The following is a 7,211-nucleotide window of genomic DNA, read 5'->3' as shown; positions in this document are numbered from 1 at the left end:
ACTGGATTAAAATGAGTAAAAATTTGAAAATAAAAGAGCTAATATAAATGACAAAAGTAAGAAAATAAAACATTTATAAAATCATATGGACAGTAAAATAACAATATTAAATACTGAAACTGTGCTAAAATATAGTCATATAAAACATGCAAAGCCAGTAATAAAATATAATCATGTAAAACGAAAAATAAAACTAATGTAAATAATTAGATAAAAGCTAACCTAAATAGGTGGGTCTTGAGCCTGGACTTAAAGACATGAACGTTCTCTGCGGCCCTGAGTTCCTCCAGCAGCTTGTTCCATCAGCGAGGGCTGTAATACTGGAAGGATGCCTCACCGTGAGTGCGTGTTCTGACTTCGGGGATGACCAGGAGACGCCTGCTAGAGGAGCGCAGAGGCTGTGAGGGTTCATATGGTAAAAACAGTTCTGAGAGATAAGAAGGCCCAAGACCATTAAGACACTTAACCCTTTGATGCATGAATTATGAAATCTTCAACCATGATTTTTTAAACAATTCTTTTCATTCATCTTTAGGTGTGAATGAAACAAATTTCATATTTACATATTTTTTGTAAAATTTAATTTACTCATAGTTTATTACATGTCCACCTCAGTGGACAGCAATGCATTCTGAACATGAAATATGTTGGCTTGACTTACTGAAGTCCAAATGGAGGGACTCAAATGCAATAAAGTCTTCAACAGCTGTGCTTAATAGCAAAAATAAATAAATAACAATTTTGAGTACCTGTCCACTGTAGTGACCATTATGCATCAAAGGGTTAAAACCATTAGAAGAACCTTGAAATTGGGGCAATAGCCTTGGTCGAAAATTTCCCAGAATGCACCGCAGTATTTTCAAAAGGATGGTGAATCAGAAGCCGGCAGCTACTTTGGGGGCAGATTTCAAGTTTAAATGTACAGTAAGTCAGCCAATTGTAGCTATTAGATACAAAGAAGTTATGCATGATTGGTTAGTTGCTTATTAGTTGCAGCTTCGGTGGCTAGCAGGTAGTAACTTGCTTACATATTTAATTTAATAAATACATATACAATTTAAAAAGTAAAAGGTTTGTTTTATATTTATATTGAAACTTGTACTTCTAAAATATAATGTTATCTCTTGTGTCACATAACGTTACGTGATGTACTGTAAGTCTGTTCCATTTAACCGTTTTCTTTGACCAAGGAAGGACAGTGTCCTCGTAGGCAAGGTGCCTGGCTTCGCAAGACATTGCCTTGCGAGGCCAGGCACCTTGGCATTGAGACACACCCCAAGCCTTTTGTGGACACTGTAAAAGTCAGTTTTGATGGAACAGTGGATGACACTTGAGTTGGCCAATCAGATTCTAAGGGTGGCATGTGCTACCCAGGCCACTTCCTGGACACACCCCTGTCTATAGGCCCATTTTCACTATCAGAACTTCCGTCAAGCCCGTGTCTTCACTTTACCGGGGTGTCCCAAAAGGACCATTTTCTGAGCCACTTCAGAGGCCAACTAAGTACCTTCATTAGGGTACCACTTGTGATTAATTCAAACTGATTAGTTGTAACTCAGTAGGACATGATATCAGCAGGCATCACAACCAGAATTTGTGAAATTGAAAAAAATGAAAAAATGCAGCATTCACGCTGCTTTAAAATCACTGTTTCTAAACTCTCAATAGCAAAAAATGGAGCAGAACCCACCGTCTTTATTGTTTCCTACAGGGCACGGTAAAAATTGTGCTTCTTCTGGTCATTGAATGTCATTTTTTAGGCCGCAGTCACTCTCCCCGTTCTCCAAACTGATTTAATAATGGCATACTCTTACACAATCAAATTTTTGGTGGTGATCAGTGACTTCACTCACTGCCACAAAGACCACGGTGTGCTGATGTCTTAGCCTGAAAAGGCCAAATTTGTTCGGAAACACAAACAGCTGAGAGGACCGAGCCATCATATTTTCACTGTCATCTTCCCCTTCCAAAAATGTTCCAGGAAATCTTAAAGTGGAAAAATGATTTATGGGTGCTTGCTCGTCAAAAGATACTTCACTGAAATGGGAAGTTCCAAAGGGATTTGTTTTGGGCCCTCTGTTCTTTTCTATCTACCTGCTCCCCCAGAGATACGCTATTTTAAAAGCACCATATTAGATTTCATCTATATGCTGATGACTGTCAAATTTATTTGCCACTACCACAGGGGTCAATGGCACAATTCAGCACCTGGTAGACTGAGCTACGTTCTTGGGTGGCATCTACATATTTTAGCTTTAATAAGAGCAAAGCAGAGGTCATAGACTTTACACACATTGACCGCCAGCTACATGGTGTGGACCTCTTATCATTAGCCCCTTTTTAAAGAACGGTGATAGCATGGCCGTGTCTGCAGCTCCCCGTTCTCAACTGGGTGGGGTCAAATGCAGAGGACAAAATTTCATCACACACCAGTGTGTGTGTCAATTGATGGGATTTTAATCAATGGTGTTCTGTTGATAAAATGCTTAAATGTCTCATTCATCACATGCATTAAATGGCGAACCCAGGGAGGTGCGGAAGGGTGGCGGCTCAGCGAGACAACCAACTGGATGGTCCACCATGCTATTGGTGGAGGTTTTTAGACAAATGCAAGATGTTCTATGTTAAAATGTTATTAAAATGCATAAAAAATGTTTAAGCTGATTTGCTTTTCAAATTTTTTATGGCAGCTTTTGGCTAGCTTGTTTTGCAGATTTGCCATTGTGGCTTTAGGTCTGTAGGTTTTAGCTCATATTGGGTGTCATGGTAGCTAAGAGTCATGCCCACGTCACGCTCCAAGAGCTACACATTCCTTATGGAAAACCAACATGAATTCAACATGTTTGTTTGTTTTTACCTGTAATCAGGCATGATATTATTCAAAGTATTTAACCAAAACTTTTTCAATATGATCGCAATTTAAATTTTTTTCTTGTTACCGTGATCAGTGAGTAGCAGCCTGGCTGTTGTTGCATCAAAATACCCCCTCAAATAATCACGATGGACTCTTGTTCTAACAAAAATCTTATCTCAAAGAAGTTTTCCCTAATTGCACTAAATTTGTAAATGGTGACCATGCTGTGTTGTGATGAATCCAGGTCAGGGGCTCTTCTGTGTGTCTGCCTCTCCTGATTTCTGCAGGAGCTCCACCTTTGCTGGTGTGTGCGTAAGATGTGTGTCTGATAGAAAATGTAAACCTGTCCCCAAGGTTTAAACTAGCTTCTGTTTTAGTTTGCTCTAAAGCTTGAATCTAAAGTGGCTGCATGTTTTATCTGGGATTTAAGCTCTCAGGCTGAACAGACCCATATGAGTATAAAAACACTGATGTTTATCGGTTGACATTTGGGAGATTATTGCAAGGGGAGACCCATCTGATTGTGCTTCACATGTCCTTTCTTTAGCTTTTACAACTTTATGTATTAATGGCCTTTTGCAGGTGTGTGCTAATGCTTTCGCTATTGTCTGTGCATTGCTTTGTGTTAGCCAAATATCATGAATGACAAGAATTTAATGAAATTCTCAGAGATTGATTATTGATTGGAGATCTACAACTGATTAACTTTCAGTCAACCTAATTCAGATGGCTAATCGACATTCAGAAACACATGCATGTTGATGTTGAGCTAAAGATGATACTCATTTGAAATATAACATTCAGTATTGGTCATATAAACTTTGCTGAGTTGTGACCTTTAAGCTCAGATCTTCTCATTCAGCTCTGGTATGAAAACATCGATCTTTAAACGTGGGGTAGGAGAAGTTTTTCTTTTAAGAGTTTGGTTCTGTTCTTATTGTGAAACACTTGGGTGACGGACCTGTTGTCTGTGAACAAAGCTTTTCATTGTCAGCTGGTGTGATTTTGAAGTGGAGAATAAACCAAGAAAGCTAAAAGCTGCCTCAATCATTACCATAAAAACATCACACTATATTAGCTAGCATGTTAATTTGTTAGTTATGTAGGTGTGTTATGTTTGGAATTAAGGGAGAAAAAGTGCTGACAAGGCAAGCCATCCTAAAAAATGTAAAAATCTAGTCTGGTCGCGACCGATAGACAGAGCTCAGTCGTGAGGCAGAATCTTGTGGAGGGCAGCAGTAGCTCAGGCGGTAGAGCGGGTTGTCCATTACTCAGAAAGTTGAAGGTTTGATCCTGGCTCCCACCAGAGAATGCTGCTGTTGTGCCCTTGAGTAAGACACCCAATCCACCTTGCCTGCTGGTGGTGGTCGGAGGGACCGGTGGCGCCAGTTTTCAGCAGTTTTGCCTCCATAGTGCCCCCCAGGTCAGCTGTGGCTACAAGGGCTGGGCGGATCGATCTAAAATATCGATAGAATCGATCTAATGTTGGTATTGAATATTTATTAGATATCTGCGTGATGACATTGATTCTGTTTCTTCTAGCCTGGCAAGCCATGTCTTACTCACCGCTACAGATGTCAGTCAACGAGGCAGTCCACCAAACTCCATCAAAGAAGTTGCAAAACACATCCTTTTCCTAAATAAACATTAGTACTTCTATCTAATCTTGACTCAAACAAAAGCCAAAGTCATAATAGTCCAAACTTGATGCCAAAGCCATTTCAAACGAGTGGCTGACCGCCGACTAGTCACGTTTGTTTGGTTTATTTCCAATAACATCCCGCCTACTTAATGTTGCAATTGGCCCATGAAATCTATAGAGCACTATGATTGGACCACTACAGACTGGCAGCCATCTTGATTTGTAGTTTACCTGGCTGATTGGAGCGGCAGCCATGCTTGTTAGCAGGGACATTCCACCTACCTCGCTAAAAGAGCGCTGTGATTGGCCCAACAAACCATTAAAGCACTGTGATTGGAACGCCACGGATGTCAGTCAAAGGGGCAGTCCGCCATTACATAAAAAGAAGTAAAACAGCGTGCCAGCACGAGACAAGCACAGAACAGTAGAGATCACTGTTGTGGCTGTGTGATAGCAGACCGGAAATAGAAAAAAATCTTGAGACATAAATGCAGATTACCAGCCCTTAAAGAGAAAATTAAGTTTTCTATGAACCATTTTGAGTTTTCTAATGAAAAATGTACTTGCCTGTAATTGTTTCCTGTATATTATTATTATCACACACGATTTATTAAAGGAAAACTTACAAAATAATTAAGTAATAAATAAAACTTGAGTTTTCAGACAAAAATTTCACATTGATGATGTATTCTCTTATTAAATCCCACAAAACTAGATGGTACTAGACTAGTAGTAAAGTATTGGTATCGGTATCGGCAATACTGGTCCTGTATTTACTTGGTATCGGCTCGATACCAAATTTTGCAGTATCGTACAGCACTAGTGGCTACATCGTAGCTCATCATCACCAGCGTGTGAATGCGTGTGTGAATGGGTGAATGACTGATTGTGTTATGAAGCGCCTTGGGGGGTTACAGAACCCTAAGAAAGTGCTATGCTATACAAATACTGGCCATTCACTATTTTTGTCTTTTAAACTGTGTCTGTAAGCAATTGGACAGCGCTGAAACAATCAGAATGACAAACAACGTGACATATTCATCTCTCTGGAAAATAGTCAGTGGGGCAGTACGCCATATATCTACAAAGAGGAAGAAGCAAACACGTTGTTTTTCAAAATAAAGGAGTTAAGTACCTCTATCTGCTCATGTCTCAAATTCTAAATGGTCCAAAGTTGATGCCAAAGATGTTTAACACAAGCGCTGTTCCAGGCACCATCTTTGTGGTTTTTCTCCGTCGCAGCTTTAGTGCTAAGCCCGCCCAACATCTCTCTACCAACACAGAGCGCTGTGATTGGCCAGACCTAAACGCAGACCTACTGAGATGAATCGAACACAGCAGGCCGGACTGCAGAGGTAAATTGTTATGGCCACCAGCCTGGCCTCTGCAGGTGGAGGAGCCATGATCACCCAGCCCCGGTGATCAGCCCGACACCGCCCCTCCTCCCCCTCCTCTCTTCCGGGCTGCTGAGGAGCACAGCTGAGCTGAATCCTTCTGATGACCCAGACCTGGGATAAAAAGGCTGTGCCTTCAGCAGTCTGGGAGGCAGCAGTGCAGGGGTTCTGCTGTCCTCCAGGCCTCATTTTGTTTTCAACCCCTTTGTTTGTGATGAGTTAACTTCTAACGTTTTAACTCTGAGTTAATGAGTTTTAAAGGGTGAAACTCTGAGCTATCCAAAGGTATCTTTGGTTGATGTCAACTTGGTTGACTCTGTTTTGGTTTTTAGACTTTTATCAACTTCGTTGCTTTTAAAACACTCAGTTTTGGTAAAACTTTTAATACCATTTTAACCAGGTGTTTTATATAGTTGATAAGTTGTCTTTTGACTGTTAATCTTATAGTGAGAAATGTTTTGTTTAGCATTATTGTAATAATGCTCACCATCTGTTTGCACTTGTTTTTAGAACCTTTTATGACAATTAAACCCATTTTAAACCCACTGTCATGTCTTATGTTCGCCTCTCCTTCACATTTTAACACCTCCTGTCGGGGACATAACATAAATCTTTTGCTATGTGTTCTCCTCTTGCTTGTGCAACACCCGGTCTTTGATGCTTCCTCATGTCAACCCGAGCTCCTTGTATCCTCACACATCATTGGCGATCCTGAGCGGTCCTGTCGGTGAGCTGCTCATAGTTTCTAGAGTGACGTGTTTGTTGTCACCAAGCACTCTGACTCTGATGCGCCACAGCCTCTCCTGTGGTAAAACAATTCCTCAGGATCTTTCCATAGTGTTGGTCCTGTTAGCAGACATGCCATTAGCAGACATGCTAGCACCGGAGTGTGTGCATGTTTTAGATCTTGAACACAGCTGATTAGTTTGAATTACTGATGACCCCTCCTGTAAAACCGGTAAAGGCTGACGAGACGTTTCAACTGTTAGATAAATGTTAAAAATGCAAGTGCACATTGAGGTGGAGAGATTACAGTTTGTTTTTACTACAGTGAAGTAAAACGCCAAAACTGACTTAGGCCTAGTCCACACGTAGCCGGGTTTCTTTAAAAACGAATATCCGCCCCTCCAAAAACTTGCATCCACACCACCTTGTTTAAAAAAAAACTCTGTCCACACGTACCCGGATAAATACGTTGTTAAGGACATGCCAGACCTGTAGGTGGCAGTACTTCCCCCGTTCTTAACCTCGTCCTTCATCTGTGGTCTTCCGCAAGGAGCAGTAATTCCGCTTGCAAAAACAAACAAGCAAAAAGCGCTTG

The sequence above is a fragment of the Nothobranchius furzeri genome, chromosome 15 (assembly GCF_043380555.1).
Source record: "Nothobranchius furzeri strain GRZ-AD chromosome 15, NfurGRZ-RIMD1, whole genome shotgun sequence".
NCBI classification, from domain to species: Eukaryota; Metazoa; Chordata; class Actinopteri; order Cyprinodontiformes; family Nothobranchiidae; genus Nothobranchius; species Nothobranchius furzeri.
The sequence above is the reverse complement of the archived record's forward strand: the minus strand, read 5'-3'. Positions refer to the sequence as shown.